The sequence below is a fragment of the Triticum dicoccoides genome, chromosome 6B, assembly GCF_002162155.2.
Source record: "Triticum dicoccoides isolate Atlit2015 ecotype Zavitan chromosome 6B, WEW_v2.0, whole genome shotgun sequence".
Lineage (NCBI taxonomy): Eukaryota > Viridiplantae > Streptophyta > Magnoliopsida > Poales > Poaceae > Triticum > Triticum dicoccoides.
In genome coordinates, this window is record NC_041391.1 from 38,429,330 (window position 1) to 38,443,237 (window position 13,908).

Genomic DNA, 13,908 nt, shown 5'->3' on the forward strand with positions numbered 1-13,908 from the left:
GATCTGAGAACGGGCCTGAGCTCTCCATAGGATATAGTTGGTACAATTGAGAGGCTCGGAGGTGGTGTTCTTTAGACCGGAGGAGATGTTTTGTGAGGCGGAAGACATGGCGGAAGTGGTGGTGGAGATGAAAGCTAGACGAGGAAGAAGGAGGCTCTTTATACCATGTTAAGAATGGGTAAAGCGTCTCAACCCCTATTCACAGGAGCCCGCGGTGTATTTGTTGATTATATTGAGAGCTAGGTCTCGTAGGTTTACATGTGGTTGATCGTACAAACGACCAAAGAGAGATATATGCGAGGGATAGAGAGATAAGAAGTTAAACAGGAAAATCTCTAACTATCTCTAACTAAACCCTGACCTATACTTGATGTACACGCCGACACGTTGGTACGTGACATACAGAGAATATTTCCAACAAGGTGCTGCCAAGCAGCAGATGTGACAGGGGAGGCCAGGATAGCAGCGGGCCGGCGGCCGGTCGGTGGTAGATGGCGGAGCCGCCGAAAAGGGACAGCGAGGCGACGGCATTATGATTGGTTTCATACGTCACGTCATCTGGTCATGTGCGTCCCACGAGCGTGCGTTATAGTTAGGCCGGAGCTCGTCATCAGCACTAGTGTGGCTGTCGCGCCCCTATGCAGGATCCAGGGCCTGCTCGATGTGCTCGTCCTCGCCATCGGGATCTAGGGAGGTTGTTTTTTTAGGGAGGGGGGGGCGGTTGGTAGAAATACACTGCGTAATTTATCGTGAACCATTACGCGACATCAGCAAATGGTGGGCTCCATTTGTCATAGTTGTCATCAAATGGCCAAAGCTGCCAACTAATGTTTTTTTTTTTGCAAAAGATTAGGCCGAGAATCAGTGGTTTCCGGCAAAAAAGTCATAAACCGATGTTTTCTGCAAACCTAGCCAAGCCATCCTTTGGGCCTCCCGTCGACTGGGCTGAACCCCGGGGCCCATGAGAAATCTTGTATATTTATAGGGTAAAGAAATAATACTTCCTCTGTCCTTAAACAAAAGTATCATTGATTTGGAGTACTGAGTCAGCTCTGCCTCAGATTTTTTATGGGTGCTCCGTCGCTGTTGGTAAAGGCATGTAACATGCCTTAGTTTCTTTGCTTTATTTCCAGTCGTCAGTGGAAGATTACATTGGTAGAGATGTATGTTTTTACATGACACTTGAATTTCTCTGTTTGCTATGAACAAAAGATGCTAGCGTCATCATGTGTTGGAAATCGAAGTCTTAATCTCTCTTTTAGTCTTGCTCGTGTTGATGCTAGCCATGCTAAATACAAAAAAAACTGATCATTGCAGATTTGATTAGTAGGGTTTCCTTGAATCACCGTTCATATATGAGGGTATTAGAGCAGCATGACCTTCTAAATTCTGTCACCTCCTTTCTCAAAATCGGGTCGTCCTGAATATATTTTGTTTAGCGAATTTTGCAAAGTAAGAGCCTTTCTAAACAGGAGGTATCCCACAAGTTAATTGCCACCTCCATTCAGGGCCAAACTGTGTTCTCTGTCTATTAAGTGTTTTGGAAACAAGACCATCTATCCCTCTGCCAATTAGTTGATATCATCTGGAGCACACAGAACAATGTTGATGACATGTTTCAGCTGGCAAAAAAAAAATTCTTTCTTATCGAGAATGTCTACCAATTAGGGTCTTGTTTTTCGGAGGTGCCCACAAAGTACCCCATACATCCATTGTAAATGCATCTGATGCCTTAAAATAGATGAATCACAAGAGGTCGATGGGAGGCGCCAATCTATCAAGGTAGCCGGGTCAACGCAGGCCTCCAGCCAAATCACTTGCAGGCAATTTGCTTTCTTCTTGCCTTCTTATCTTCATGACGACTACAACCTTGTCACGGACATCAAAAGTTTGAAGCATGTCCAATCGTGCCAACCTACATTGGTCAATGCTCGGTACGTGCTCAAGAAATATTCAGAACACGACTTAAGATCGGCCGAGTCAATCAGCTCGCCACATAGATGCTTTAGTGGCGGCTTCTGCTACGACTACATAGAGGAGCCCAACGTGTTGCTCAGGTTCCACATGCTCTGTGTTGCTCAGGATCAACATGCTATCCAACTGTGATAGGTCTTCCATCTCCCTGGATCGACACATTCATGTAAAATGGAGTGGCAGTGCGCCTAGACAGTGAATTGTACTCCCGGGCACCATCGTGAAGAAACCTTGCGAACGAAAGCCTTTGGTATATTGAATCCCTTTGTAGAATATCGTATGCCACAACCTCTAGCCACAACTAATACATCCTTTGCCCATGCCCCATGGATTAAGGTTCAAATCACCCCCACCCCCATTTCAAAGGACGTTGATCCCCAAATGCACACTCGTTCCAGATGTAAATGAGGGCGAGTTGTGAGTGACTAATTTGCAAGGAAGCAATGAGTTACAACATAACTACGAGGAGGTAGTATGTAGGAGGAGGGGGTCACGAGCAGCTGATGGAGTCAGTCACATATGTGTATTTAAATATGATATAAGTTCTCGCACACGCACATGGTAAAAGTCCGCCCAATCCGGTCCAATTGGTGCCCCCCTTCCTACAAACTTGAAGGGCGTCGCTTCCTGTCGAGGCAAGATGCATTCCGCCATCACACATGGTAATCAGAGCTCTCCTATTCCATACCATCTAGCGATCCAGACACTCCAGCCATGTCTTTCTTTGGTTCCTCCCGGCCAAACCTCAACGGCCAAATCACGGTTGCTCATAAGGCAGATGGGCGATTCACATAAGAACATGATCACTCACCGTTGAAATAAAGGGCACCCACCATAGAAATTAATAAATGGCCACAATGTTTGGCATGTGAAGTTTAGAAGAGGAATAGTCTCACACAGTTTGACGTGCATTCACTGGCCATCTATAAATAACTAGTCTGACGTGCATCAGTCATGTGTAGTTGCTCGAGGGAGAATGGCCAAGTGTTGGAGCAGAGCAAAAATGATGTGGACAATGGGTGTCTCCGGTGGTCCGATGGTGCGACATCCGAGGAATGAGATGCATTGGGAATTTGATTTGGAGAAAGAAGCAAGGGCAATGTGTAGAGTCATGCTCTAGAGGTAGAATGAGCGTGTACACTGGCTCCATGCATTTGAGTTGGTGTGACTTGTTCTAGAGTGTCGAGTTAGAGATTCTCTACAGCTGGTGGTTTATGACTTCAACCAAGCATATTCCCGGTGAGCGGTGCCTTGCTCACTCTTTCCTCCGGGTGCACACCACACAGACGTTCTGCCGAAGCGCTACGAAGACCCAGCCATCAGATCACAAAAACAGAAAAACACACACACCTAAGACACCTGTTAATTGGAAGCACCATGTGAGACTCCACGTTAATCCTCATAAATGTTGAAGGAGTCCTTGAAAACTGTCCAACGTGCATGCCTCTTTATCTAACCCTTCCATGGGATACACTACAGAAAAATCTCTCTCGCCAAGAAGCCGACTCCTTTGCCCAGCGAGGAGCCCTTTAATGTCGCTCCTCCTCCTGTCACATCCCCAGTATCCATGCGGCCACGCCGTACCACTTCCACGCAACAATCCCATCCAGGGCCGGCCCGACAAAATCCCGGGCATGTGCGAAACTAAAAAATGAGGCCCTATTTCACTAGAAAAAAAGGACTAACAAGCAATTATAATGTATATAACCTAAAAAAGCAATTATAATGTATATGATATAACTAGCGTTGTGACCCGCGCATTTGCGCGGCTAGATTTAATATAGAATGTTATGTTTGGTGTTTTTGTTCAACGTTTCCTTTCTCGCAACTCGTACTTTTTTTTTGATTCGTCGAGGCATTAGCTTTGGCATTTTATCACATTTTAGACAAACTATAGCTAAAGGCAAAGCCTTGGTAATAAAATATGAATATACTCTTGCAGAAGTGTTTGCCCGTTGAAGAGCAATGATATTGATGTTTGAGCCCGATTTGGAACACCATTAATATTTACCTTAATTCCTATTTTTCATCTTTTACTCATCATATTTTGATGTCTGTTTTCCCCCGACAAAATTTTCATGGTAACTGATCTACCAAGAATTAAACCTAAAAATTATAAAAAAACATGTCTCTTTCGAAGCGATGTTGTCGTATGAATGCACTTATCATATTGATTGAATTCCTATTGTTCATGCAACTTTGGATGACCTTTCACCTAGATGGGGTTTGATCATATTGTGTTAGCTAGCTAATAGAGGGAAGCGACATGTCTTTCTCCGTGCGTGGACGACGCTAGCTACTATACGTATAGAGAGAATCACAAACTACGGTTCACCATAACGGTTTTATAAATCATGCGCCAACTTCATCACATAACGGTTCACCATACGTGCATGCTACGGGAATCACAAACTTTAACACAATTATCTCTCAAATTCACAACTACTCTACTAGCATGACTCTAATATCACCATCTTCATATCTCAAAACAATCATAAAGAATCAAACTTCTCATAGTATTCAATGCACTTCATATGAATTTTTTTGTTATATCCATCTTGGATGCCCATCATATTAGGACTAATTTTATGACCAAAGCAAATTACCATGTTGTTCTAAAATACTCTCAAAATAATATAAGTGAAGCATGAGAGTTCAATAATTTCTATAAAATAAAACCACCGCCGTGCTCTAAAGAAGATATAAGTGAAGCACTAGAGCAATATTGTCTAGCTCAAAAGATATAAGTGAAGCAGATAGATTATTCTAATAAATCACGATTTATGCGTGTCTCTCCCAAAAGGTGTGTACAACAAGGATGATTATGGTAAACTAAAAAGAAAATACTCAAATCATACAAGACGCTCCAAGCAAAACACATATCGTATGGTGAATAAAAATATAGCCTCAAGCAAAGTTACCGATAGACAAAGACGAAAGAAGGGATGCCTTCCGGGGCATCCCCAAGCTTAGTATTTTGGTTGTCCTTGAATTTTACCTTGACGTGCCTTGGGCATCCCCAAGCTTAGGCTCTTGTCACTCCTTATTCCATAGTCCATCAAATCCTTACCCGAAACTTGAAAACTTCACGACACAAAACTTCAACACAAAATCTCATGAGCTCCGTAAGTATAAGAAGATAAATCACCACTTTAAGGTACTGTTGTGAACTCATTCTTATTTATATTGGTGTAGTATCTACTGTATTCCAACTTCTCCATGGTTTATACCCCCCGATACTACTCATAAATTCATCAAAGTAAGCAAACAACACGCGAAAAACCGAATCTGTCAAAAACAGAACTGTCTGTAGTAATCTGTAACTCCCGAATACTTCTCTAACTCCACAAATTCTAACTTAAAATGGTGGACGTGAGGAATTTTTCTATTAATATTCTGCAGAAAGAATCAACTTAAAAGCACTCTTCTGTAAAAAAAATGACAGCTATTCTCGTGAGCGCAAAAGTTTCTGTTTTTTACAGCAAGATCGCATTAACTTTCACCCAAGTCTTCCCAAAGGTTCTACTTGGCACAAACACTAACTAAAAATAAAACCACATCTAACCAGAGGCTAGATGAATTATTTATTATTAAACATGAGCTAAAATTAAACAAGAAAATAAAATTGGGTTGCCTCCCAACAAGTGCTATCGTTTAACGCACCTAGCTAGGCATAAAAACACGAATAGATCTAGGTACTGCCATCTTTGGTATGCAATCCATAAGTGGCTCTCATAATAGATTCATACGGCAATTTAACGTTCTTCCCAGGAAAGTGTTCCATGCCTTTCCTTAATGGAAATTTGAATCTAATGTTTCCTTCTTTCATATCAATAATTGCATCAATCGTTCTAAGGAAAGGTCTACCAAAAATAATAAGACATGTAGGATTGCAATCTATATCAAGAACAATGAAATCTAAGGGAACATAATTCCTATTTGCAACAATAAGAACATCATTAATCCTTCCCATAGGTTTAATAATGCTGGAATCCGCAAGATGCAAATTTAAAAAACAATCATCAAATTCACGGAAACCTAGCACATCACACAAAGGTTTTGGAATCGTGGAAACACTAGCACCCAAATCACACAAAGCATAGCATTCAGAATCTTTAATCTTAATCTTAATAGTAGGTTCCCACTCATCATGAAGTTTTCTAGGGATTGAAACTTCTAGTTCATGCTTTTCTTCAAAAGATTGCATCATAGCATCAACGATATGTTTAGTAAAAGCTTTGTTTTTATTGGAAGCATGAGGATAATTTAACACGGATTGCAACAAAGGAAATACAATCTATTAAGGAACAATTATCATAATTAAATTCCTTGAAATCCAAAATAGTGGGTTCATTGCTACTTAAAGTTTTGACCTCTTCAATCCCACTTTTATCAATTTTTTCATCTAGATCTTCATCATTATTATCATGGAAACTATAAGAACACGCTTTTACAAACCAATCTTTTTTAGCATGCAACTTAGCGGTTCTTTTTTCGCACTCATCAATGGAAATTCTCATGGCCTTGAGAGACTCATTGATATCATGCTTAGGTGGGATAGATCTAAGTTTCAAAGAATCAACATCAAGAGAAACTCTATCCACGTTCCTAGCCAACTCATCAATCTTAAGCAATTTTTCTTCAATCAAAGTACTGAAATTCTTTTGCGAACTAATAAATTCTTTCACGCTATTCTCAAAATCAGACGGCATCTTATTAAAATTTCCATAAGAGTTGTTGTAGGAATTACCATAATTATTATAGGAATTACTAGGAAATGGCCTAGGATTAAAATTGCCTCTATACGTGTTGTTACCAAAATTGTTCCTACCAACAAATTTCACATCCATAGATTCATTATTATTCTCAATCAAAGTGGACAAAGGCATATCATGAGGATCAGAAGAAACACTTTTATTAGCAAATAATTTCATAAGTTCATCCATCTTTTCACTCAAAACATTAATCTCTTCAATCGCATGAACTTTTTTACTAGTGGATCTTTCGGTGTGCCATTGAGAATAATTAAACATAATATTATCTAAGAGCGTAGTAGCCTCTCCTAAAGTGATTTCCATAAAAGTGCCTCCCGCGGCCAAATTTAAAAGATTTTTAGAAACAAAATTCAATCCGGCATAATTTTTTTGTTTACTCATCCAAAAATTCAAACCAGGTGTAGGGCAATTATGTATCATTAATTTGATCCTCTCCCAAGATTGTGCAACATGCTCATGATAAAGCTGCTTAAAATTCATAATACCATTCCTAAGGGAGGTGATCTTAGCGCGAGGAAAATACTTAGAGATAAAAGCATTTGCACTTATTCCATGAATCAATACTATTTTTAGGCAAAGATGAGAACCAAGTTTTAGCACGATCTCTAAGTGAAAATGGAAATAGCTTCAATTTAACAATATTATTATCCACATCTTTCTTCTTTTGCATACCGCACAAATCAACGAAATTGTTTAGATGGGATGCGTCATCTTCACTAGGAAGCCAGAAAATTGATCTTTCATAACAAGATTCAACAAAGCGGCATAATTTCACAAGATTCAGAGTTAGTAGTAGGAGCAATCAAGTGCTAGTAAAATCATTGTTGTTGGCGTTGTAAAAGTCACACAATTTAGTATTATCTTGAGCCATCGTGATAAGCAATGAATCCAACACACATGCACACAAGAAGCAAGCAAAAAGAGGCGAATGAAAGAGGGATACAGTCGTAGGAAACACAATGCATCTTGTTGTTTATGTTGCTGGATAGACATAGATCAGTGGTATCTATCTAATTTAAGAACATGGAATGTATGATGTTGGTAATCCATGAACCTAGTAGCTGCGACAGTGCAATAATTTCCTCATATAATGTTCTGAATAATTCCATTGCTTATTCTGAAAAGAACCATGCGTACTGCCAAGACATGTGGAACAACTCCAACCTTGTTGATACCTGAACTTAATTAATAATCAGTCATGCATGGTCTAGCCCAGTGTAAATTAGTTGACACGATACTATTTCCACCTGATTCTTTGGCCAAAGTCATAGAAAAGAAAAAAATGTGCTGAAATCAATGGCTATCACTTTGCATGTAACATGAGTAGAATCTAAAACCTAAAGAAGATCCTTTCCATCCTTTAAGACAACTGTCGGCTATCTTCTTGGGTTGTGTTGCTGAGCAGTGTCATCTCATTGTTTTGCCGAGAAACTTGCTCATAGACAAGGTTCCAGTCAGTGCTTGCTGCGATCTTCATCTACCATATCCGTTGCTGTAGAGTTGTATTTCTTGGATTGAACCAGAAACAGTTAAGAATACGTCTTTGAAAATTTGTAGGACCTTCATTTGAAAAAGGGGATTCGAGAATGCTGGGCTGATAAGAATTGCAAGTGGAGTAGTACTTTTCAAGAGTACCAGAAAACTTGTATATGTATGCATCTAGCTATAGAGTGATAGTGCACAACCATCTAAAAATAACAGTACCAACGAATTAAGACTTCTCAGTGAATGGATTAGTGGTTGTTCAGCTTCACCGCACAATCCTAAACTGATGGTTTCAATGGTAGGGGGCAACCTGATCTCTCCTGTCACCAAATTTGGGCACTTCACTACTTCATGGATTTTCAGGGAGGCAAGTGTACCAAACGATTCCTCAAGTAGACATGACAAGCTTGCACATTGTTGGATGGACAACTCCTTGAGTGCAGATAGAGAACACCCCTGCCATAAAGTTTCTAGATTTGGGCAGTTTGAAATCACAAGCTTAGAGAGAGCCAGGTCCAATGATGGTGAGGAGCTTGTATCAGAACTCCCAAAAAGTACTGGCTTAGCCAACAGACCATCATTATGTATTTTAACATGGCGAATAATGGTGGGTACAATTGGCAATGTTCTCAGCACCTCACAGTCACAGACTTTTAGCATCTCAAGCCTAGGGAACACATTCTTACCCTCCAATCCAACCCATTCCAGATATTTTGGTATGCTTTCAATCTCTAGCACCTTCAGATATTGCAATCCCACAAGGCTTTTCACTTCCATAAAATGAAGAATCCGCACCCTCTACTAATTCCAAGTAAATTACGTAAAGATATTGTAGAGAATGTAACTTCCCAAGAGGTGGAAGATGCTCCAATCTTTCACAATGGCGTATGTAAACATATGTGAAATTAATGAGCGCGGGGTTTTGCAGCCAACACGGAGATCGACAATCAGGATATCCTTCAATCAACATTTCTGTAAATTATGGTGTGGTTCAAGTTTGTCAAGATCCAACTCAGCTTGGCTTGGCATCCATGAATTTGAAGAGCCCGGGGACCAATTTAAAGTTACTTCAAAGTTCTGACTGACACTTTTTCTGTTGCAACATAACTTCAGCAGCTTCTTCTGTGCTGTTTACCTTGTCAAGACCAGAAACATATAAATGACGGTTATTCATAAGATTTTTTTATTTCACCAATGGTGTAACCAACTTGTTGTTTGGTTCAGAAGCCATATAGCTCATGGAGAGAAGTAAGCTTTCCTACACAAGGAAGCATTGGTATTATTCCGTAAGATAGTTTCAGATGACCTATATTAACTAGGTTGTGCACTCTGTCCATTTCCCCTTTCTGAGGAACTGCGAGTTGGTGATCCTCAAAATTCATTACTTGTAAGTGATAAAGATTGTACACAGGCTTGGAAACCAACAACAATGTGTCATTTTTTCGGCTCCGCTTAAAAGACAAATAGCGAAGGTGCATTAAACCACCCATGGAATCAGGAAGCTTACGTGGTGAGTTTGTTATTTTATTTTTTATTTTTGAGGATACGGTGAGTTTGTTATTAAGGATAACACCCGTAAGCTTCAGGCCGCACCCAACACTTTACTCAGTATGTGCACTTGATCTGCCTCTTCTTGGTCTTCAAAATGCATAAGAAGTGTGCGCAGTCTCTTTGCGTGAGAAATCTGTTCAACAATAGCAGATATGACGGACAGTCTTCGGAATTCAACCAGAGAAATTTAAGTCCACTATTGTGCATTCACTTGCTTAAACAGACCGGGCCAACTCATGCAAGAGATCGTGCATAACAAATCTTTCTTCGCAATACTCATAATATAAATTGCATTTTATAGTGCGACTATCAAGAAGCCCTGATTTGATGTAAAAAAAAAGCACTACTGCAGGAATATCTAGTAGTGCGGGCGCAAAAAGGCCAGCTGTGGCGGGCAAGACTCTCAGGGGCGCCTGCCACTGACCTCCCGCTACTGCTAACATGGCATCAGTGGCGGGCCCACGTCCGCCAGTGCTACATACCTAGTAGTAATGCGCTACCTAGCGCCCGCCACTAGTAATGACCACTAACGTCACACACTACCAGTGGTGAGCTCTGCTTGATGCCCGGCACTGCTAATAATTTTATGAAATAAAAAATATACACATACTATACTATGTACATGTGATGTACATAGTACAGTTCATGTAATACAAGGTGTTCGTAATACAAGGTGTTCATACGTACATACGCATCATATAAGAAATATAATATATTCATACATCATGTTTGATTCACAAAATAATATATTCATACATCATGTTTGATTGCAAATTTTGCATAGCCTGGGGCGGGGAGTGCATACAAAGATCATCAATGTTCAAATCGAATAAGAAAGAAAATAATAACAAAAGGGCCGGATAGGGTAGAGGCTCCTCCTCCTAGTAGCCTTCTGCTGGTCCATCCTTTCCCGGTTGGATCTCACCTACAAACAAAAGAATATGAAGCCATAAGCCATGAATCAATGCGCCAAAGCAGAATTGGGCATCAACAAGTATCCACGTGATGAATAGGTCTATTTCGGGTGAGAATATATGAACTAGTAGTGGCCTTCTACAAAACATAAGATGAAGTTTGAATTGGCAGCAAGAAAACAAGTTGAAACATAGAATGTCTTAACATAAACTGAATTTAGAACAAACTGCTGAGTGCTTATTTACACTCAGATACTACAAACATGTTAAAACATACAGTTGCTGTCAGTTGTTCATTTAATAAATAAATGAAGTGTACGAGCTTATGCTTCTGCATGTCCTCATAGTTGGCATCGCAAAATCTAGTAGGAGCACTACTAATTTTCTTGTATGTGTCCGCACAATATGATGTGAGTACAGAATTTAGTACAAACCCAAAGTTGAAGCCATTAGTCTCTTGCAGAAATACACATGATGGTTGCTTTCATGATACTTTGCTTTCCTCAGTTTTACTCTTGAATAATGATTGAATATGAAGCTACTGGACAATATGACTAGTACAAAAAGTATAAATATTTATGGATCTCAAAGTACATGGTGTTACATACATCAACAAAAGCAAAAGAACATTATAATGAAAAAAAAAATACTACAACCAACTGCAAATAGCAACAAGCTCAAATCTGAGGTGTCATTCTTCTTTAGAGCTGAGTTCGCATAACTTGGGAGAGCACATTGAAGGAAATATGCCCTAGAGGCAATAATAAAATTGTTATTTTATATTTCCTTATTCATGATAAATGTTTATTATTCATGCTAGAATTGTATTGATCGGAAACTTAAATACATGTGTGAATACATAAACAAATATAGTGTCCCTATAGTAAGTTACTAGACAAGCTCGTTGTCGGTGTCAAAACCGGCAGATCTCGGGTAGGGGGTCCCGAACTGTGCGTCTAGACGGATGGTAACAGGAGACAAGGGACACGATGTTTTACCCAGGTTCGGGCCCTCTTGATGGAGGTAAAACCCTACGTCCTGCTTGATTGATATTGATGATGTGGGTATTACAAGAGTAGATCTACCACGAGATCAAAGAGGCTAAACCCTAGAAGCTAGCCTATGGTATGATTGTTTTCATGGTTGTTATGTCCTACGGACTAAAGCCATCCGGTTTAATAGACACCGGAGAGGGCTAGGGTTACATAGAGTTGGTTACAATGGTAGGAGATCTACATATCCGTATCGCCAAGCTTGCCTTCCACGCCAAGAAAAGTCCCATCCGGACACGGGACGAAGTCTTCAATCGTGTATCTTCATAGTCTTGGAGTCCGGCCAATGATGATAGTTCGGCTATCCGGACACCCCCTAGTCCAGGACTCCCTCAGTAGCCCCTGAACCAGGCTTCAATGACGGCGAGTCCGGCGCGCATATTGTCTTCAGCATTGCAAGGCGGGTTCCTTCTCCGAATAGTTTGTAGAAGATTGTGAACACCAGGATAGTGTCCGGCTCTGCAAAATAAATTACACATTCCACCATAGAAAGAATAATATTTACACAAGTTCAATCTGCTGACGTATTTCGTGGCGTGACGTCACACCACAACCAAGCCTTTAATTGAATCGTTTCTATTATACCGCCTCAGCGCGTTTAGCGAAGCGGTTTCCTTGGCACGTCTTGTCGAAGCAGAGATCGTGTCCCCCTTATTCCGGGATTCTCATCAATACGGACATGGGTAACCCCACCGCGCCCGCTGCCACGCCTCCTCCATCGAAGGCGAGTTCCAAATGGTTACGGGGACGGCTCTTGGTATTCTCCCTCTTTATAATGAGACCAAGGCTCGTTTCCTTTCTTCAATCCTCAATCGAATCCGCCCCTTGCCCCGAGCTCCAACACTCAGGGCTCCAGATTCGAGCGCTTCGGAACTTCGACAATGTCCGGCTCCGACCTGCAGGGCCGGTGGATGCCCTCCTCTGTCATGGAGGAGGACGTGCTAAAGCTGAGAGAAGCCAGGTACTTAACCTACCAGATTTCGCATAGGCTGCCTGCCCAAGGGCAAGTCATCCCTACTCCCGAGCCTGGCGAGAGCGTCGTGTTCGTATCTCACCTCCGTAGGGGTTTAGGCAACCCGATGGATCCCTTCGTGAGGGGGCTCATGTTTTACTATGGGTTGGAATTCCACGATTTGGCACTGGAGTCCATTCTCCACATCTCATCATTCATTGTCGTCTGCGAGGCCTTCCTCTGCACTACCCCTCACTTTGGTTTATGGCTCAAAACCTTCAACGTGGAGCCGAAGATGATTGGGGGGTGAGGGAGTCCTGGACTAGGGGGTGTCCGGATAGCCGGATTACCATCATCGGCCGAACTATCATCGGCCGGACTATCATCATCGACCGGACTCCAAGACTATGAAGAGACAAGATTGAAGACTTCGTCCCGTGTCCGGATGGGACTTTCCTTGGCGTGGAAGGCAACCTTGGCGATATGGATATGTAGATCTCCTACCATTGTAACCGACTCTATGTAACCCTAGCCCTCTCCGGCGTCTATATAAACAGGATGGCTTTAGTCCGTAGGACGAACAACATCAACCCTGACAATCATACCATAGGCTAGCTTCTAGGGTTTAGCCTCCTTGATCTCGTGGTAGATCCACTCTTTTAAACATCCACAATATCAATATCAATCAAGCAGGACGTAGGCTTTTACCTCCATCAAGAGGGCCCGAACCTGGGTAAAACATCATGTCCCTTGTCTCCTATTACCATCCACCTAGACGCACAGTTCGGGACCCCCTACCCGAGATCCGCCGGTTTTGACACCGACATTGGTGCATACATTGAGAGTTCCTCTGTGCCGTCACCGATAGGAAGGATGCCTCTTCCCGTCTTCAAGGACGGTATCTTCGCCAATGGAGCCTTGGCTGCCGGTCAAACTATCCGGCTAGGAGGTTTTCTTATGACCGCCTGTCCGGCCATCGCTTCCACGATGACCTCTCGGGTCATAGAGAGCAATCTTCACGTCAACTCGGAATTCGCCGAGCATCTAGATCCAGCAGAGCTCTCATCTGTAAACGAACTCTTGGATCGGATCGCCGCCCTGGGAGTCACTACAGACTACGATCAGATCGGGCTTAAAACTGATCTGAGAGAGATTAACTCTCCCCAGGTCACCCACCACGTTGCGGTGGTAGAAGAACAATGCGG

General features: G+C 41.7%; 1 pseudogene; it reads right to left on the reverse strand.

Moving 5' to 3' along the window:
- Positions 1 to 8,408: 8,408 nt before the first annotated feature.
- On the reverse strand, positions 8,409 to 9,204 carry LOC119320659 (annotated as a pseudogene).
- Positions 9,205 to 13,908: the final 4,704 nt, after the last annotated feature.